Source organism: Sceloporus undulatus, chromosome 4, assembly GCF_019175285.1.
Source record: "Sceloporus undulatus isolate JIND9_A2432 ecotype Alabama chromosome 4, SceUnd_v1.1, whole genome shotgun sequence".
NCBI lineage: Eukaryota > Metazoa > Chordata > Lepidosauria > Squamata > Phrynosomatidae > Sceloporus > Sceloporus undulatus.
The window spans coordinates 17,634,780-17,657,309 of record NC_056525.1 but is presented as its reverse complement, the minus strand read 5'-3'; the positions used below and the strand labels follow the sequence as shown (position 1 = coordinate 17,657,309).

General features: G+C 42.0%; 1 pseudogene; it reads left to right on the top strand.

Annotated features, from left to right (window-relative positions):
* LOC121928646 overlaps window positions 1–22,123 on the top strand; it is a 40,405-nt pseudogene extending 18,282 nt beyond the window's left edge.
* Window positions 22,124–22,530: the final 407 nt, after the last annotated feature.

Genomic DNA, 22,530 nt, shown 5'->3' with positions numbered 1-22,530 from the left:
TTATTTTGTCGTATTGAGAAGAAATTTCTAGTTCATGGCAAATTCTTAATGGCCATGGTGCTTTACGGGCCCCAAATCAGGGATGTGCCTCTGAATTACAGGTACCCGGTTACGAAATAATGTTCCGCCGCCGGTTCGTAACCCGGAACTTCTAACCGAAAAACCTAGCGCTAATGGAAAAGCCATTTCGTGGAAATAGCCCGAAAACCCAAAAATTTTCGTAACCGAATAACCTTCGTAACCGGAACATTTTTTTTGAAGGATTTTTCGTACCCGGAAATTTCGTAAGGCGGCGCATTCGTATCCCGGGACCAGTGTATTCTGGGAAGTAACAATGAAATGATGCTACTGACTTCATATTCTACTTGTGGGCTTTTCAGTGGCATCTGGTTCACTTGTTGAAATCAGGAGACGGATTGGATGAAGGAAGATCTTGGAAGTTTTACTCTTTGTACTACAAAGTAACAACTTTCTAGAATTCTCCCAGTCAGCATGACCAATGTGTTCAAATAAGTAAAATTTCCAAACTATGGATGTATGGGCTCAAATAGAGAAGACAGGTCTCTTCTTACATTCTTTCTGTAATGCTTATTTCATTCAATCATTCATTCATGCATTCATCACTTAGTCATTCATTCTAATCCATGTTTCTGCTATGGAACAAGTGTGGGAAATATCTTCTTCATCCCAATGCTGGCAAAATCCCCACCAGATGCCAGTGCTAAAAACTGTCTCCCATATAAGTTTCGAAAACATTAGTAAAGCCATCCTCCTACCTTAGCTCCAATTGGGTTTCCACATTGACCATTCTGGACAGAGCACAATTTCACACACATTTTGCATATGAGATTCAGCAAAGAGAACTGACTGTTTTCTCTCAGATGAAAAAGGGATCACTCCTGCAATATCAGTGGGCTGCCATAATTCTCTGCAAAATGGGCTTGTATAGTGAATGCTAGCAGAAACTTGATATGACATTCACAATGGTTCAAGACTTTTTAAAGTCTCCCTTAAAAAAACTGGATGCTGTCCAGCCAGACAAGATCAAGCTCAGGTCCATCAGGCCCCCTGCCCATCAGATAAAACCTGTAATCATTCCATTAGCTACATGCTACTCTTGCACCTGTTAATGGTTGTGTGAGAGGACAAGAAGCAGGTGGTGCTTATTTGATAAGCAAAAAATAAACTTTTGTGAGTTGCCATCTTTCCTTTTCTGTAGCCCTTGTCGTTTTCCTGAGTCCATTGGGAAGGCAAATTCCACTCCTCCTCTCCCTGCCCCCTCCCCTGCCCCCAAAGTACTATTGCACTTGAAATCAGTTGCATCAATTGAAATAACCAAGGAGAGAAATATAATGAAGAGCAAAACTGAGACATTTTAAAAGCAGCTAGAAAAAATGCAGTTTGGAGAGTAGGAATAGCAAGTGAATGCTGCTTGTTGGTGATTTCACACTGTTGCCCAAAGTAGTTTTTTTACAAGGGCCTCTTTGGCTTCTTCTGATTTTTAAAAATGTAAAGGGGGCAACTTTGGATAAAACTAGTTTAGCTATGGTGGGGCATGTCAATGGTTGGAACTTGTAGATTTCATCCGTCTTCCCACACATCCTTCTTCAGTATTCACACGTTGTATTAACTACATCAAATATGCAAAGGCTTAAACTGAGAAGAGCATTTGCTGCATTAAGTGTGTCTTGTGAGAACCCATGCATTCCGAACAGAGCTGGGAACGTTTTAAAAACAAAAACAAAACTACAAGCTTTCACATGCCTCAGCCACCAGGCAAATATCATATATGCTCACTATAAGTTCACCTCTGTATAAGTCGAGGGCAGGTTTGGGTCAAAATTATGGAATTTTGATATGGCCCATGATTAAGTTGAAGGTAACACTAGGGGCATATGCAAAGTAACTAAAGAATGAAGCAAAGTAAAACAATTCAAAGAACCTACGAACAGGGACGTAGCAAGGGGGGGGGGGGTTCTTGGGTCCGGACCCGCTCTTCCATTAGAAAAATGAATGGTGCATGCGGCAGCGCCACCGTGCCCAAGCCCCATTAATATGGTGGCACTTAGTCGGAGACCCCCCCCCCCTTCCTAAAATTCTGGCTACGTTCCTGCTACAAAATCCAGCAATGTACCTCGTTGTACTTATGCTTAAGGCTGGATGGATAGAGACTAGAGGGGGTCAGTGCTTCCAACGACAGTATATACCTTGCTTTTCACCAGGGATGTTCCTTCTTTTAAGTAAGAGTTAAGATACAGTAATAAAACTTATTACCGCCAATGGATAAACTTAACCAAAACATTTTGGATCAATGTTTTTGACCTAAATTTCTAGACTTGTACATGAGCATGTAAGTAAATAGCCTTATGGCTGAGGGATGCTGGATTTGTAGTCTAAAAGTACAGTCAGACCCTTCTTATACACGGATTTTTTATACACGGATTCAAGCATACAACACGTTTGAAATTTTCCAAAAAAGTATAAATTTACCTTGAGTTCCATTTTTATTAGGGACAAAACCATTTTGCTATGTCATATACTTAATGAGGACTTTGAGTATACATGGATTTTTGTTAGACAGCGGGGGATCTTGGAACCAAACCCCAACGTATAACAAGGATCCACTGTACCCTTCCTGACCTCTGAACATTACCAGAATCACGTCCCTTCTCTGCTCCTTGGAGGCTAAACCGTATAGCATGTGTTTATAGGGCTGTTTTGTTCTTTATTTATCTTTAACTTTGCAGAAAAGTGCCCTAATCTAATTCAGGACCACAAAATATATATTGGAGAGAAGGAATGGCCATCTAGAAAGCAGAGAGAACATCCTCTGGTTATTCTACCAAGCCACTCTAGTGGGGGAACTGGGAAGAGCAGGAATGGCAGAAAGCACACAGAGCATGTGTAAGCAATACTGGTGTGATAGCAAGCGATAGTAAAGAGAAAGAGAGAATAATAATAAACACACACTTTAACCGACATATTTTCCCCTTCAAGTAGTACTTGGTACTCTTTGTCCCTATTGATAGAGTCCAGAAAACAAAGGGGCGTCTGTGCTGCCCGTTTTTTGCTGCAAGGAGGCTGCACCACTCAAACAACGGCGTGCAGTTCTTTTTAGAAATCCATGCACCAGGCAACCATTGTTGTGCCACGGGGTGCACTCACACACAGCAATGATGCACATATGACATGGCATGGTGACATTTGGATGCTGCACTGCACCGCACCGCAACTTGCATACAAATTGAAGAAGTAGAATCCCTCTATGCAAGCATCATGCCAGTGGCCCATGTAGATGGGCCGAGCTATGATGGCGCCGGCGGTGGTGTTGTAGGGCTCAGAGTGTGAGGAGCGCTGCACTCCACCCTAAAATTGGCCCCATCCCGCCACTGTTCCGCAGTGTGTACTGGGCCAAAATTTCATGGCCGACATCCCAGCCTGTGTAAAGCCACAGCCATGTGTGTCTCCTACTGATAATGGGAGATGTCGATATCCTGAGCACCACACTGTTTTGGCAGCATTTGTGATGCTTCGCACATCAGCTGCATTGGAGTGTGTCATGTGATCTAGGCAGAATTTGGCAAAATAAGTTTTGGTTTTTTAAAAAAAGAGACTTTATATCGCCCAAATTCTCCATTCATCATGGGCAGTGGTCCATGATGGCTGAGAGATTCGAGATCTGCAGTCCAGAAGAAAAGTTGCATTCTGAAGCTCTGTAGAAAAGGGTTTTCACAGCACAGCTGATTATATGAAAAACTAGGAAGAAGAAATTGTTGCTGCCTGCTGCGCATGCCTTCAAGTTTGTTTTCCAACTTATGCAACACTAAGGCAAAGCCCATCACAAGGGTTTACTTGGCAAGATTTTTTCAGAGGGGTTTTTGCAGTGTCTCCTCTTAGGCTGAGAGAGTGGTGATTTGCCTAAATTCACCCAATTGGGTTTCCATGGCCAAGAGGGGATTTGAACCTCCTCTCCAGAGTCAAATCCAATGGCTCAAATCACTTCACACCATCTTAATGTGTAATTAAACCCCCTTTAAAAATACAGATGACCAGAATTGTAGCCAGATATATCTGATAGAAATAGTATTGGATGAAAAGAACAGTGGTTTGCATGATGGAAGAGTTGTGGGTAACAAAAGGCATCCCCCAAAATGTAGAGTGAGCCATGAAGTTGTGTGATAAACCTCCATCCCATATATTCGGAGCACATGTGAGGTGACTGGAATGCAAACATCCAACTTCTCTCTTTGGGAAGGCACGAGAAAACTGGCATAGAAATTCACAATAACCTTTCCCTAAATTCCACATCCTAGATTAACCGTAAAGTGGAATCAGGCAGTGGAATCTTACGGCTATAATTGTATTGTATGAAAGGGCCCTCTGCTTGAAATCTTGCCCCGCCCTTTGTATCAATCCCCTTCTATTGTAAATGGCATCCCTGTTCACAATCTTTTTAGGATTGGGTGAGTGAAAACGGAGAGAGTTCCTGCATCTTTAATGATTCTTAGAAGAGGAAATTTCATAGGTGTTACTTGGTCACACAACCAGGTAAAAGGCTACTATTGTTGTTAACTGCCCTGGAGTGGAGTTGAACCTTGGCTCATGGTGACTCTGCGGAAAAAAGACTCCAAGCCCCCCATCCTCTATTGCTTTGCTCAGATCCTGTTAGATTCAAGCCCTGGCCTCCTCCCGCATGAACTCTGTCCATCTGCAGGCGGCCTTCCTCTCTTTCTACTACACCCTATCTTTTCTATGTGTTATTGTCTTTTCAATGAGCCAGCTTTCTTCTCATGTGCGCAAAGTGTGTCATCCTCAATTTGATCAGCTTGCTTCCAGGAAGATTTCAGGCTTTAGCTATTCAAGGACTGATTTGTCCTTTCTGGCTGGCTGTAGTATCCTTCAGCACTCTGTCTCCGCACCACATCGCAGATGAATTGATTTTCTTTCGTTGGCTTTCTTCCCGTCCAGCCTCTCACATCCTAGATTGAGATAGAGAAAATGATGACTTGACTAATCCGCACTTTAGTATCAGAGTTTTATCTTTGCACTTTAGGATCTTGTCTAGTTCTTTAATGGCTGCCCTTCCCATTCCTGGTCTCTGCGTTTATTTCTTGATTCTGATCAGTGTTTGATGCAAGATATGGGAAGTCTTTAACTATTTTGATTTCCTCTTTGTCTAGTTGAAATGTATGTAGATCATCCAGATCATAATTTTTGGGTTTTTTTAGGTTCAGCAGCAAGCCTGCCTTCACTTTTTTTCCTTTTGCCATTCCATAGTAATTGTTCCAAGTCGATGTTTCGTTCTGCTAGAGTATGGGTCATCTGCGTATCATAGGTGTGTTAATATTCCTTCCACCTATCTTCACTTTCTTCTTCTAAGAACTGAACTTGGCTTTTCATATGATATTTTCTGCACACAAGTTGAACAAGTAGAATCCCTCTATGCAAGCATTAAAGGTACAGGATCCCTCTCCATGGTAGCTCAGAATCTTCTCCAGCACCACATCTCAGATTATTGATCCCACCACCCCATCAGCTTCTTCAATGTCCAGCTTCACAACCTACAATAGAAATGGGAATAGACGCATAAAAATCCTAACTTTAGTATTTAATATATATGCTTTACCTTCAGGATCTTGTCTAGTCCCCTTCAAGCTGCCTTCAAAGGCAAAGTATTCCTAGAATTCTTGACTGCAGTCTCCAACGATTAATCACTGAGCCAAGTAATGGAAAATCAAATTAGTTTTGAGATCTCTTCAATTGTTAGCTTTAAAATTATGTAGTTAATCTTTGTTGTCATTTTTTTATTATTATAAATTCTTGAAGTGCAATTGTAACCCTGCTTTCTGCCTTGACCATCTTCAATAATCTTTCCAGATCCTCTGAAATACCATGGGAACCAAAGGAAAGGCTCTAGAGCAAATCAGGCCCCAACTTTCCCTAGAAGCAAAGATGGCCTGCCTTGAAATCCCATTGTGGAAGAAAGGCAGGAATAGAAATCTTTGAATAAAATGAAAAATAAAGAATAAATGAACTGGAGGTTGTCATATTTTGCCTTTCGTTGAAAGAAGACTCACTAGAAAAGACTATAATGCTTGGTAAAGTTTGAAGGCAAAAAAGAAGAAGACACATTCCAGATGGTAGATTTTGATAGAGACCGCAGAAGCCATGAATTTGCAATAGATGAGCAGGGCTGTTGAGCTAGGTTGACTTAAAGGTCTCATTCGTAGGGTTACCATAGTGCAACATCAATTGAAGGCAGTTAACAATAGGGCCTCTCAGTTTTTTCTCTGAAACCTAGAACTGTGTGAACGCATTGAAGCCTAGGGCCCTTTCACACTTCAAACAACACTAGCTACTACTTTAACTACTGCAGCTGGGTGCTATCAAATCCTGAAATTCATATGTAGTTTGGGGAGGCACCAAGTTTTCTGGCAGAAATCAAATAGCCCTCCCTAAAAGGAAATCCCAGGATTCCATAATGGGCAAATAGCAGTTAAAATGGAATTATAACACAATAATCAGTGTGAACCAGCCCCTAACATTCACTGGGCAGAAGTAGTTCATGGACGCCAGCTCACTTCATTACATGAAGGGAAGAATGAAGGTCTGGAGGGGCTCTGCTTTCTTCCTTTTCTTGCTAAATATAAGCTCTAGCAAGGCATCATGCTGCTGAGAAAAAGGTAAAATAATACCCCCTCTCACTGCCATGTACAGAAGATGACTGCAATGTCACTGGAGGTTTACATCTATACAATGAGCCCTTGGTACGCTTGCGGTTTGGTTTCAGGACCTCCCATGGGTAACCAAAATCCAGGACACTCAAGCCCATTATATACACATGACGTATTAAATGGTGTCCCTGTACATAAAATGGCAAAATCAAGCTTTGCACTTGGAATTTTTTAAAAATATTAAAGCTGTGGAGAGGTGAATCCCTGGTTGCAGAATTGTGGAGAGGAGGGCAAAGGGATAAAGTCCCTCTGACATAGCTAGGGGCAGTAGGTTAGTTTTACTGCTGGGTAGGGAGAGTTCAGGAGGATATGGGAGGTGCACAATGCTGCCCTCCAACGCCTGCCACCTAAAGCACTTGGCTCATTCGGACTAAGGACCCTTGTTGAGCTGATATCCAGACAGACACTGGCCAAGGTACAGTGGTGGATAATATTCATTCCATTCTTCAGAGTTTCCCTGGTAGACTCTCGCATTACTTTTGGCAGAGCTTGATACATGATTGTGTATCTCCTAGGATGGCCACTCTATAAGCTGAAGATGGCTCCTGTACATTTAATGGTTGTGTAGAAGAGGGGATTTCAGCAGGTGTGGTGATCATGCAATTTGATAGCAAGCAAAACCTGCTGAAGTGCCTTCTTCTGCACAACCATTTAAAGTAAAGGAGTCCTCTCCAATTTCATTCCCCACACCCTAACTAGACACTGATCAACTTTGTAGATTTTTGTTTTAATTACCATGTTGTTTCATGGTCTCTCCCTCCTCCCCCAAGTCCCTGTCCAGTTGACACATGCTTGTAAAGAAATGCAATTATAGTAAAACCACGTCTTTAGCCATATCCTTAAACACACAACAGCTGTTAATAAGGTGAGGAGAACCCTTATCAGCTGGTAACAAATGGCAAGTCTGCAGATGGAACGTGATAATTTTATTCAAGGGTTTGTTAATAGCATCGTCCTCGGTGATCTAGATAAATTATCCAGAATTAATATCATATTGGCCTTGAACTCCCTACAAATGTCAAGACAGTTCTCTCAAAATCCATGTGTTTATAGCAGGGTTCCCCAGGGGGAGGGAGAAAACCCTATCAAACTCATGGGTCACCATAAATGACGGTGATTAAAAGTACACACAAACACTCACAATCTGACCTTTTCCGAAATGTGAAGGCATTTTTCCTGGAAAGATTTAATACTGTAATCTCTAACTATCAATTTACATGTAGTGGGGGACTGGAATAAAACAAGAGGAAACAGCTCAGATTCCCTCCCCCAAAAAAAAAAAGTAACTAATCAAGTTTTAGAGCACTGCTGGGCCCCTGTTGGCTTCCTCTGTTCGTTGGTGCAAGGAGGTTCCTTTCTCTTTCTCATTTGCAATCAAATGTTTCTGATGGATATAGGAAGAAGTATTGGTGCTCTGGAGAGTTTAAAATCATGGAGGTGGGTGTACAAAAAACATTTATTATGAGCAGCTCAAAAATTTAATTTGGGGGAGAGCCAGCATGTAATACTGTTTGAGTGTTAACTAAGAGGTCATTCAGAGTCTTTTTTTTTAGCAGAACAACAAAAATTGTTTAGGGAAACAGCCCAACATGTTCATTTGAAAGGAGTGTCCTTAAGATGACACGAGAACCTGAAGTTCCATAGGCAAACGCACTTTATTTGGCCAATACAACAGCACACCAGCAGATGGTGATAAAATGCTGTCGCACCCAATAGCCATTTCCAAAGTTTTTATAGCAAAACACAGTCATTGTTTACATAGCATTAGCTTAATTGGCTATTTAGACACACAGGATATACAACAGGCAGTTAATTGGCTATGTCGCTAAACAACAAATAATTGGTTGCATTTACTGTCCACGCAATGGTCATGGCATTTTGTCTTAGTGGCTCTACATTTGCTTGAGTCCTGAAGGCAAGAATACTAGCAATGCAAAGAAGACAGTGGTACCCCGGGTTACGAAATTGAATAAATTCGTTCCGCGGTTAATTTCGTAACCAAATACATTCTAAGCCGAATTCCAAGCGCTAATGGAAAAATAGCCTCTGCTGCCCTCCGTGGCAGAAAATAGCGCCGCGGTTTTTTTTCGTAACCCGAAGAAACATTCGTAGCCGAAGCAATAAATCCCTATGGGATTTTTTCGTATCCCGAAAAATCGTAACCCGGCGCATTCGTATCCCGGGGTACCACTGTACTTATGCAAGGTCTTAGCCTGTTCTCTTTAAGGCCACTGCAGAGTCAGAGCATTGTATTCAGAGCTCTCTAGAGAAGAGGGGTAGAGGGTAGTGTACTAGGTCACACACAGGAACAAAGTAGTGCCACATAGCCAGCACTTACTCGTAGCTCATCTATGAGTCTCTGTACCCCGATTCTTTGCAAAGCCAATACAGAACAAAAGCAAGAAAGCATAATTTTCAGCCATATTTATGTCCCTTTCAAATAACTCACTCTCAATCCGCTTTTATTTCACACAATGGACCACATCTCTGTGCATCTATTTAGTTGGTTGCTCACCATACAAGCATTCAAAAACATCAGCGGCAATGTAATGTATCAAACACATCAAGGATGCAGAGTTTAATCTAGTCTATTCGCATTGGTATTCACACGGCAACACGCAAATCTTTAAAAAAAATTGGAAAAACACCAGTGTCAGTTATCCCAAAGGTTGTTTTTTGCAGCCCCTCCCTAAAATTTAATCGGATGCATTCTGGATGCAAGAAACAATGAATTCAACCCAATCATTCTGGATTTTTTCACCACTAATGACCCCTAGGATCTGGAGACCAGGTTAATTCCCCCCTGGCCATGATCATCAGTAACCCGGCAGTCACATTTCTCACCCAGGAAGCAAGGTAATCCCTCTCAGAGCAAATTTGCCAGGAAAACCCCATGATATTTTTCTTGTGCCCATAAATCGGGGGGGGGGGGGGGAATAAGCACACAATAATAAATTGTTTGTTATATATTTATCTCACCTGATCATGGGATTTAAAGTAAAACAGTAAAATGAGAAAACATTAAAACAATTCCGATTTAAAAAATACAAATTCCTATTCTATGTCTTCTATATTTTTTCTTTCTGTATATATCTTATTACCGGATAAAACATTAGTATTTTCTTGTTTGTTTCAAATGATCCTGTTAAATGAAAGTGTCCCCACAGGCCTCTACCAGGCTGTGCAAGCAATTTGCAGCTTTAGCAATTATCTTTAGTCAGCCTTTACCTACCCTTTCTATATCCTATTCTATGTAAGGAGCTACCAATCTCCCATGAAATACAATGGGCCCTTGCAGCTGCTGGGTGTGGTTCCAGAACGCCCATTGGATACCAAACTCCATGAATGCTAAAAGTCCAATTATATAAAAGATGGTGTAAGTCAAATTGTATCCCTTAGATAAAAAGGAAAAATCATGGTTGCTATTGAATCTGACCATCCAGAACTGAAGCAGGAAAGCATTGCTATCTGGAACTTCCTGTGCATAGTGAGGGTGGTGAAGGCACTGCCCCTCGATCATAAGAATGCTGTGGTGCCGAGAGTATTTATCTCCCTATTTTGCGTCCAGGAGCAAAGGGAAGAAAGATCTGGAATGGCGGGTGGCGAAAATGAACGTGTGTAAGAGAAGTTCTCAGCCTGCTCAAACCAGGAGCGTCTGATATTGGTGCGTGGGATGACAACGTGCTACTAATTGTGTGATGACAGCAGACAAAACGGAGGTAAAGGATACATGCAAGCCTTTGAAACCCAATTACTCATTCTGCAAGATTAAAAATCCTTTAAGTAGACCGACGATTAAAATGTCCATTGCAATTGAGGTCTCCTTGTTTTAGTGGGTCCGTCGCTAAGTATATGGACCTACAATTGACCTTTATGGATACTCCTTTGAGCTATACAACATAAATAAGGAGAAATGGACGATTGAAGAAAACAACTCATGAGTAACTAAATGAAAATAATACAAGGGGTAATTTAGTTTAACATTGGAAAGTATGGTATACTGTCCTTTTAGATGCAATCTGTCCGGATGTATAATGTATAAAAAAGCATGTGCGAATGGAAAACCACATTAAAAAATATTAAACACACAGTTCTAATGAACCCGAGGCAAATGTACAAGGGTAGGCCAAAATGGAATGATAACTGAACCAAAATAAACAATGCAGCATTGGAAGACCTACTGGGAAATCATGGGAGTCAGGAAGGCCAATTGAAATAAAGTGCAAGCTGATAAGGCAGGAATGAATACGGGGCATAGGGAGAGACCGCTTCATACAACATTACAGAAGAGGACGGAAATTGGATGGGGGACAGCAATAATAAAATCCTGAAGAAAGTAATGGCAGAAGGAGAGTATCATTAAGCAGGATGGGGGGCGGGGTGTGAGGCATTCGCGGAGAGGACTGAATCCACGATCTTATAGCAACGGCTCCGCTCCACAATTGCCTGGGGTTGTACTACCTGTCCCCAGGCCTGTCAACCGATGCCCGTCCAGCACGGAGAGAGCGCTGCTATCAACTCGGAAGAGACTGGAAGGAGAGGCAGATGTAAGACCAAGGTGGACTTCCCGCTACTTCTTACAATAGCACTGGGTCCCTCATTTTAAGAGACAAAGTGGGAACAGTTCAGAAAAGGCAACAAGGAGGAGAAGCCTATGGAGAACAAAACGTGAGGAAAAGGTGGAAGGAACTGGGCTGTATCATCCTGATGAAAAAGACGGAGGGATAGATATACGACCTGTAACGACCTCAAGGGCCGGCACAAGAGAGAGGAGGTATGTGTTCTCTGCTGAGTCAGAGGTTAGGGCAAGGCTAAGGTTTTACGGGACATGAGGGGAGATGGCAATGGAACATGAGAAGAATTAGGTGACAGTAAGAGCATTGGCATGGAACCAATTGCGCGTAGAGAGTGATGAGATCTCCTTCGCTGAATTTTGTTTTAAAAGGCTGACAGCTACATGCTGTGGAATGCTGTCCTCCCATGGAGAGACTCCATTCACAGAGGGGACAAGCAAATATATGCTTAATACGTGAAAGAATGAAGAAAAACACTTTTTATATGGTTTCTGAAAGGAAGTTCATAGTTTATTACGGGTGAAAAGTGGTGGGGGTTAGTTTTGGCCAGGTACACATATGATTGTCGGTCAGAGACAATCATAGAGATGCGAAGCTGAGATAAAAAGCACATGCAAGCAGAACCATATAAAATGCGTCCTCAGATGAATCATGCAATCTAGTCACGAATTGACTTTAATGACAGTTTGGGCAATAGAGTAAAGAAGGAAGCCCCTACGACCCCAGCCCTACATCTAAGGTGGTCAGGGAGAAGTGAATAACTAAAGCAACAAGAGGTTGGAGCATAGTTCTCTTTTGATGGCTTGTTAGCTAAGGTACACGTTCGTTTTAAAAAAAAAGTTGAAATCTGCAAGAGATTTTCCCCCTTGGAGATCTGTCGAAATAGAGCGGTGTGCATCCTGGTTTCCACGGAGGACGCATCACAACAACTGAAGAGCCTAATATGCCCCACTGGAAGTCCATGCCCATAATTTTCCCAGGTGGCCGCCCGCATCCTGGCACACACACTCTTTGCTTATGTCTGCACTCTCCTGCACAACTGCTGCCTAGACTTTCAAGGAAGGCAAAGTTGCTACAAAAAATGCCACTCAAGATCATGAGTTAGGTAAGCTGAACATCCCCTAGTTATCCCTACGTCACTTTGTCCCGTATGATACCAAGCTGAGATCTTAACTTGATTAAACGGCCAGCATCACACAGAGTACTGATCAACTTATTGTTACCCATGAGAACCTCCAGCGGGGGATCTTGGGCTATCCTTCCCACACAAAAAAGGAGAGTACATTCTGGGGAAGGCGTATATCTCTCAACAGGATTTTTTGAAGGATCAGGTTACCTGTTTCCTTATCTTAAGAAGGAGCATTTATTAATTACTATAACATGAATTCTGAATTGTTGCCTTCAAATTTTTGGAATGGCTTAACGCTTCACCGATGCTTTCTTTGCTAAGCAAAGAAAGAGATGAATAAATGCGTATTTGCTAGTGCCCTTTTCCCACTATGAATAGAGCAAATTGCTGATCGTGTAAATGTACCACTCATTCCCATTTGAAAACTGGTTCTGGCGCAATGTGAGGATTCCGTTTACAATGAAGCAAAGCAAAGACAAACATAACCATTTTTTTTTTCTAGAGGCCTGTTTACAGACTGTGCCAAAATAAAGCTGCTTCGGGGCGCTTTGGAGGTATGCTGTTTGTAATATGCATGCACCCTAAAATCCGAAACGCACCAACTTGGCCCGCCAGTCGTAGGAATGGAGTGTGGCTTTGGGCGCGACCTCCGGACTCTTAGGACCCATGCATCATTTAAGAGCATACCTCCAAAGAGACCGGAAGCAGCTTTATTTTGGCATTCTGTCAGGTCATAGGTGTGAGAAGGAGGTTATTTTGAGAAGAATTTAGATTCTGAAGTGAGTGTCAGTATTGGGGAAAAAACAGCTCCGAAACTACTTCTTTCTTCTGTCGGACAACTTTCAGCGGGTGGGTTTACCCACCCTCCTCAATTTTTTTTCCGATCCCACCCCCCCCGCCTGGCCATCGCCCCCTACAAGTGCTTCCGTTGTTGCCTTTTGTGCCCAATTGTCATGGTGTTGTTTTTTTTAATAAAAGTCATAGAAAATTCAGTCATTGATGTTGCAAACCCCTTTCAAAGGCGGGATAATGCAAAACCACAAAACGGAATTTCAATGATTATGTTTTTAAAATACCCCTGGCATCTTGGACGGGAGATCCAGGATCTGGATAGGGACAACGCTTACGTCATTGATGATTTCACATGATTGACATGCATTTTGAAAACAGTACAACCTCATGGGGATGAGACAAAATGCACCAGAAAAAAAGCCGATTTTACAGGGAGGTAATGGAGATCCGCTTTCATAGTGAGATGAGGGGTTCTTTTGAATCGATTACCAACAGGAGTGAATTGTGAATCAGACTCCAATTCAATGTAAGTGGCATGAGCCCTTCAGAGATAGGGGAGAGGGGAGGCTCCGGATTGAAAGACTGGAGTTGTAATCCCGGTTCATCTCTGCCCTTAAGAAAGGAACTGTATTTAATATTACAGCAAATCCTACCCCCTGGGACCTTCCTTCAGATTCGATCTGCTTCTCATCTTCTTTGGCAGAAGAACTCTCTGAAGGAAAAGAGAAGTAGCTTGATGAACCACATGCCCTGTGGTGGACAGCAAGGATGTTCAGCATATTTTTTCTCCTTTAATTTATTCCCTGTCTTTTTAGTGTTGCACTGACTGCTCAGGGCCAGATTGGGTGTTATCTTTTATGTATCATTAGATCCATCTTGAACATCCCTATCCATACTACATTGAGTGAAAACACCCCTAGCTTCCCCTAAAATCTGGATTTTTACAGTTTTCACTGCTAAAATTTCCTTCTGAAAAGTTGCTTAAAGTTAGTGGTAACATGTAGGAGCCTTGTGGGAGATGAGATGGCCTCCCAGTGGGGAAAAGGCCATAGCAGGATGGAACAGGCTAAGCTGGCCTCCAACTCCAAAGTCCTGATCTGCAGCAAGGACCAACATATGCTTTGGTTTTTTAAAAAAACGTAAGTTGACAACATCCTGAACATAGGATGCCAATATATTTCTTATAAAACCCATTTTGTTTGGTCATTTAGAAGCAAGACTAAACATAGAGGGGAGCAACTTCAATGCAGTCCAGACTAGTGGCAAGATCCATAGTTACATGAAAAGTTTGCCATTGCCATCACATTGTCTTCTCACTTCAAGGTCCAGATACAGGTCTTAATTAAATCAGCTTGGTCCAGGGCTGCTCCAAGGCATATATCTCAGTCCTGCAGTCTTCATTCTGCCTGCCCTCCACACATATCTGAATTTATCTGGTTCCTGAAGTGACAACAGTTTGCCAAACCCAAAATCTGCTGCTTCCAACTGTTCTTAAATGTAGCAGAAGTCCAGTATTCCTTTATAAGATTAAATCTGGAAATTGCTTTCACATAGTGATCCTTTTTCCGTGCCTCAGCTTTCAAGAATTAAAACCCTTTAGCAAACTCAAGATGGAAACTCTCAGGCAATTTAAACTTCATCTGCTTAGCTTCTTGGCCGATACCTTTCAACTAATAATGAAACTTACATTTAGAGAGTTTTCCCCACCATAAAGAACTCCAAAGACCTGTATCTTTTTGAAAAACCTTCAGGGAATTTGTGATGATACATAAAATTTCTTTGCTACTTTTTTTGTTGGGGGATGTGAATGTCACAGTGGTTGCAACCAAGTACCCTGCAGGTAAGTCGCAATTGACTATTTCATGATACAGTATCATTAGCAATAACTGTTGCCATGAATTTCAGTATCAGATTTCACATAAAGACATAGATTGAGGAGGGATGCATATCATATTTACTCCAGGCTGATGTTTACAGGATTGTCAAGAAAGAAACATGTGCAAGAAATTAACACACCACTTTTCCAGTCACAAATATTGTGCATGAAGGGTAGTAATATACAGTCACTGCTCCAAGTCCGCGGACTTGGAAATCTGCGGAGGGTGACCACTATGCTCCTCATGCACACCCCCCATTCAAGCCTATGGGCTTGAATATGCACGAGATTTCAAACTCATGGGTGGGGGGGGGGGGGGTCCTGTATGGATCTCCTCATAGGAGAATACTTGCTCATAGTGAAACAATACTTGCCCATAGAGAGTCATTGGTGAATATTTGCCTATAGAGAAATCATACTGACCCATAGGGAATAATTGGAGAATACCTGCCCATAGAGAATCATTGGGGAATACCTGCGCATAAAAATCACTGGGGAATACTTGCCCATAGAGAATCATTAGGGAATACTTGTCCATAGGAAAACATTGGGGAATACTTGCTCATAGAAAATCATATAGCAGAATACTTGCCCATAGAGAATCCTTTATGGATTCCTTTTCTGGTGTTGAATGTTTTAGCAATCCAGACTCTATATTCTCTATCAGCAAGTATTCTCCTTTGACTCTCTATGGGCCGGTATTCTCCAATGATTCCCTATGGGCAAGTATACTATGATTTTCTATGGGCAAATATGGATTCTCTATGGGCAGATACTGTCATTTGTTTTAGTATGTCCCCACTAAGATGCACCCAGAATTCCCAGAATTCCACAGCACAGAGTCATGGCCCCTAAAGTGGTGTCAAACTGGATTTTTTCTGCAGTGCGGAGGCAGCCTCAGCCACCAGGGCTGGAGGAGGCAAATGCAGTGTTGGCAGCAAGAGAGGTTGGGGAAGTGTTTAGGATAGAGAGGAAAAATGTGTTTCCTTCCACTAATCCTCATGCCAGGGGGGCAAAAGGGGAGGAGATTGAGTGAAGTGCTTATTCCTGGTGTATTCAGTTAAGTATTTTATCATATAATAATACTAATAATACTGTTTATTTATAGCCCGCTTTTCCAAAGGAGATCAAAGCGGGTTACAACAAGGGTATAAAACATTATACAATTTGAACAAACAGTATATACACATCATAAAAACACTCTAGAGTTAAAAACACCATAAAATTACAAAGAATAAAAACCAAAACAAAACTAGCTGGAAGACAACTTATATGATGGGGAGAGAGCAGATATCACGACACATGGGGGAAAGCCTTTTGGAAGAGATAGGTCTTGAGCTTCTTCCTAACCAGGTCAAGGGAGGCAACAGAGTGGAGCTCGCCAGGAAGGGAGTTCCAAAGCTGCGGGGCCGAATTGGAAAACGCCCTCTGTGCAGTCAAGGTGTACTTCGACTTAGGAACCCTCAACAATTGCTTCCCGGCCGATATGAAAAGCGGCGGTCCTCCAAGTACCCTGGGCCCAAGCCATTTAGGGCTTTATAGGTATATATATATATATATGTATATAATATTATATATGTATATAATATTATATACAATATATACAATATCTTGTCTAATGAAACCACTGGGTGACCTTGGGCAAGTCACCTTCTCTCAGGATCAGAGGATGGCCATGGCAAATCCTCTTTGAAAAAACTTGCCAATATAGGTCTGCTGCTTTAGGGTCGCCATAAGTCAGAAATGACTTGGAGCCGACTTAATCGTTATACAGTATTATAACATATTTCCATACAGTTAATTTTAAATGTGCTGCAGGATCTCTTTACACACTTTTAAAATGTATATCTTTTAAATGTTGTGAGCTGCCTTGAACCTGGGTTTGGGACAACAGCGAGACATTTTCTCACTTTTTATGACAAGGCTGGTAGAGGACATTCAATCTTCATTTGGGGTGGGGGATCTTAAGTCCTACGTCACGGGTCTCATAAAGCTAGGAAAGGATCTATTCCTGAAACTGGAAAAGCTTTTACAACTCACTGTTGACCATACTGTCCTAGGAAACAGACAGTGTGTGGATATGGGAAACTCAGGTTCAATCAAGCTCAGTAAGTAATACTTAAAAGCACACACACGTGCACACACACAAATAATCTTAAACTTTTCAAGTTGTGGGCATTAGTGTATATATAGGATTGCATGGTGACACCTGCAAATTTGAACCCCTTTAAGTGTTGGCCTACCACTCTGGGGACCAAGTTCAAATCCTTGATTGGCCATGGAAACCCACTGGGCTATTCACACTTTCTCAGCCTCAGAGGCAGGCAAAGGTAATCGCCCTCTGAACAAATCTTCCCAAGAGAATTTGTGATATCATAGGGTTGCCAGAAGATGAAAACAACTTGAAGGCACACAACAATAATCTCCCCTTCAATCTTTTTGGAACTATATAGTCCAAATATTTGTCTTCCTAACATATCCAGACATTTTCTAGGATACTTCTGCAGGAGGCAGGTCAAATTCCTATTTTAGGCTGTAATCACATGAGGTCTCTGAAGTGATCCTGGGTGATCAGATTATATGCTGGAGAAAAATGTTAAGGTTGCAAGAGCAGTCATGTGAGGAGAGGTCAGACTATGCCAGATAAAAGCAGGGTTGCAGGACTGATAGCTGGCCACATGTCTTGGGACAGCTTCCACTGCCTTTTACCATTGGTCATGTGGGCTGAGGATTTGGAGAGCTGAAATCCAAAACATCTAGGGAGCTAAAGAATCTCTACCTTTAGATTAGAAGGGCAGCTCAGGCTGTCATCCCTCTAAATTATTTATTATTTACTGTATTGATAGCAAATCTTTTGTCCCAAAAGTGAAACTCAAGTGAAACTCTTAAGGGTTAAGATCCTCATCCTCAATAGCCAGTAGTTTGTCAAAGTCTGAAAAAGAAAGATAGACAAGATGATGATGATGATAATGATTGCTGGTGGAAGGACAGTAGTGAGTAGGGTATCCTAGCCTCTCATGGAAAGGAGTTCCACAGACTGGCAGTAGCCACTGAAAAGATGCTTTCATTGAATGTGTCACTTAAGATTAGTGGGGAAAAGGGGTCTCCTCTGAAGATCTTAAAAACCGAGCAGAAATGTGCTGCCATATAACACCCCTCTTTGGAGGGCACTAGGTTTGAGAAAGGACAGAATAGTATGTCAGAGTGGGATTGAGGGAGATGGCGAGGTAATTCAAATTTTAATTCACTCACGAGTTTCCCAGGAGGACCCTGAGCTAGTCACTTTCCTTTAGTGTAACCTACATTACTAGGGTGTTGTGAGACTAAAGTGGAAAAGGAAGAATCTGCCTTCTGCTTCTCAAGGATGCATATAAATGAAACAAACAACATTGAGAAATAGCAGCCTATCCCTTCGTCACTGAATGTGGAATCAAAATTTAATCTATTCACTTTTTTTTTGGCCAAGCAGAACCTATCCTCGATCCCACTAATATTTGGACATCTCTGCATTGCCCAAGAGCTGGGATTGGAGAAATATAAATGGTGTCAATTATGTAAGTGCTACTCGAACCCAAGATCTCCCTCAGCACTGTGGATCCTGTTGGGCTCATGCCAGCACCAGCGCCTTAGCAGGTATGGCTAGAAATGATTTTAGCCTTGTGCAGTATTATAAAATACAGTGCTTCCTCGCCTTATGTGGGGGATCCGTTCCGGATCCCGCCGCATAAGGTGAATTCCGCCTATGCTCAAGCCCCATTGGAAACAATGGGGCTCGTGCGAGGTGGCGCGGCGGCGTGGGCGCGCGCGGGGCGCAACGGGCGTGTGCGCCCATTCAATTGAATGGGACGCGCTGCCCTTTCCGCCCCGCGCACGCCCCGCGGCTTGAGCGCGTATGCTCAAGGCCATGTATGGTGCGCCCGCGTATGGCGCAGGCGCACTGTACACACAGTCATGTGGAATGCATCCAGGGAAATGCCTGGGTTTTCTTTCCTTGTTCTTTACCTTTGTATCAAGTTACAAATTGCCTTTTGAATCTGCCATCTTTCATTTGTTGGGTTTTGCCATGTTTGACAAGAAAAACACTGGCTGAGATTCTTAATTAGCTACTTAGTTACATAACTACTTTTATGTCTAGCTAAGTAGAGTCTCTGCACCTGCCTGCCCACCTCCTGATTCTGCTTACTGGGCAGAAGTGGTTGTGAACAACAACAGGGTTTTTTCTTTGGCTGATCAGGACACAGCAGATTGATAATTCCACCTTCTTCTCACTAATGATCTCTGATGCAACCATCAGAAACAGGATCCCCCTGTTGCAATTCCTCCTTGACCAGAGATCACTCGCTGGGATGGTGGTAGTGCAAATGTCTGCTGTTTCCTAATCAGTAGGAGAACAGACCACCTGCATTTGCAGTAAATCTGGCAGATCAGATCTTGGGGTACTTTTAGAATCTCTGCATATTCCAAACACTACAAAGTCTTCATTGGAACAGTTTGAAGTTGTGCCTTCAGTATCTCCCGTTTAACAAGATCCCATCCACCCAGAAGTCCCTTCTCCTTTAGTATTCCTGACCATGGAATCACCTCAAGTGTTTCCCTAAATTTACTGAAATCAGCTCTCCCAAAGTCTAGAATGCGCATCTGACTATGCCTGGCTTCTCCTTTCCACGGTATAATAAACTCCAGGAGAAAATGATCACTCCCATCAAAGGATCTCACCCTGCCTGTTCTCACCCTGCTTGCTGCTCTGGCTGCTGTGCAGCCATCACCCTGTTCCTCCTCCTGGTGCAACCCCTATACCAAACTCATTAACCAGCGGCAGCAGGCAGGGATATTGAAGGCACAAAGCTTGTCTGCCCTTCCCCCAGGAGTCAGAAAAGCAGGAGGATGAAACACATGGTGTCTTCATATACATTGAGACAGGGAAACCATAGCCTGAAAATTCTGCTCTGGCAACCAGTTGCAGAAGAGGACAGGGACCATCAAGGTTTAATATCTTGCTATACTGGTGCAACTGTACATGAAGCTCTCTCTGTTACAACAGCCACCTAGAAGAGTGAGATACCCTGATGAAATCCCCTCTTCTATGGACTTTATCAAACAGCAAAAAAAAAGACAGGAGCATAGTGTTATGCTCCCATCAATATTGGGCAATTTAAATAATAATAATAGAATATTTATTTATATCCTGGCTCTCCCTTCTGGGACCTAGGCAGGTAACAACAGTCCAATAAAACAGATAAACAGACAATAATAAAATTTCCCTAATTCCTTTAACCCTCCCTCCTTCTACTAAAATTACACATAAACATCAAGACACAATACACTGGTGGAGGGACAGGGCTTTGGAAGTAGCGTGAAATTTTTCACATGACATCAGGCAATGTCACGATTATTGTGCACTTATCCTGTGAATAAAGAGGCATTCTAGTGCTGCTTTTTATTAATGGGATAATAGAGATACTACTCAATTTTTAATTCAGGAAGAGTGGCAGAGAGATGTCTCTAGGAAGCAACCTTATTCACTGACAGACTGATTAGCATCCTTAGAAGTATTCTTAAAATTCTATTCTTTTCTTACCAAACATTTAACAACATGAAACTCTGTAAATGTAAGTGCATTTAGGCTGTGCATATGATATTGTAACTTAAAAGTATTTTAATTTTGCTAGTTGTTTATGTCACAACTATTACCATTACATTCAGTGATATATGGGAATTACAATCTTGGAGTAAAATTATTACAAAAAAATTACTGTATGGATTCTGTATGGTGTGGTACAGGAGGAAGTCACTTGGTGGGGGTGACACCATGAGTGGCCACACTGTGTGACACCAACCCTAGTGTGACCACTGCTGGTAGCATAAGCTTTCATAGTTGTGAGTCTACTTCCTCAGATGCATGGGTTCTGTTCCTGGACTCTCCATTCAAAACTCCATTCAAAGATTCTCCATTCAAAAACTCTCCAATGCAAAAGGATCTTGTAGTACTCAGAGACTAACTAAAAGAAAGATGGTATTTAATTCCCCTAGTCTGATCCAGTTCAGAACCTCACCCCAAGAGAGGATCTGTGAAAATAACTATGAAATCATTAGGAGATTATGTTGAAGATTTCCCATATTTTGTCATTGTTATTATTTGCTATTGTTGACTTCGACATATGGTAAAACTATGAATGAGAGACCTCCAAGATCCCCAGTCATCATCTGACCTGCTCAGGTCTTGCAAACTCAGGGCTGTAGCTTCTTTAAATAAATCGACCCACCTATAATGTGCTCTCCCTCTTTTCCTACTGTCTTTCATTCTGCTGAGCACTACCATCTTTTTCCAGTGAGTCATGACATTTCCTGATGTAAAAAGTATGGCATCCTCAGTTTAGTCTCCTTTGCTTCTAGTGTAAGTTAAGCCTTGATTTTCTCTAAGGTGTATTCATTGGTCTTTTGAGCAGTCCTTGATATTTGCAGAACTCTTCTCCAGCCCCACATTTCTAATTTGTTCATTGTCTTCCTGTTAGCAGTCTTCTCTGTCTAACTTTCACAGTCATACATAGAAATCAAAACTTCTGTAGTTGGGACAATTCTGACATTGGTTTTTAAATATATGTCTTAGCACTTGACACTTGAAACCCCTGGATATTATATTATATATTAGATTATTAGATTATAAAGTACATATATGTACTTTACAGAATGTTGAAGAGGTTTAGTTTGAATTGGTTTCTTTTTTCTCTCTCAGATCGCATAAATATCAAGAGGAAAGGTGCCTGGCCCTCAGCCTACCTCTCTGTTCAGCATGTCATTGATTGTGCCAATGCAGGAAGTCGTGATGGAGGAGACGATGGTTCTGTCTGGGAGTATGCACATAACCATGGCATCCCAGATGAGACCTGCAACAACTACCAAGCAAAAGACCAACGTGCGTGTGTTTAAAAGCATAAACGGCTTTCCTATACAAAGCTGGTTTTAAAGGCAGGAAAGAAATTCAGATGGCTTCATTGGTTTAATAGTAGACTTTGCAAATAAATTTCACTGATCATGCTTATTGGGATGGGCCCTTCTGGATCAATAAGGTTATCAAGCAATGAGTAGGAATAATCATTATCCAATTTATGACAAATGCCAGATACATGAAACCTTTTCATTATTCTCTTAGTTGCACAAGATGATAGGGGTTGCAGCCTAGGATGATTCAGAGGACCAATTTGTGGAAGGTGTCATTGCATACTTTTCCAAAAAACAAACTGTTCCTCTTGCTGTTCTTCTGAAGCCCTACAAATAAGCCTGTGTTATTGTTGTGTGCCTTCAAGTCATATCTTACTTATGGTGATGCTAAGGGTTTTCTTGGTGGGATTTTTTTAGACAGGGTTTACCTTTGCCTTTCTCTGAGATTGAGAGTGTATGACATGCCCAAGGCCCAATGGCCAAGCA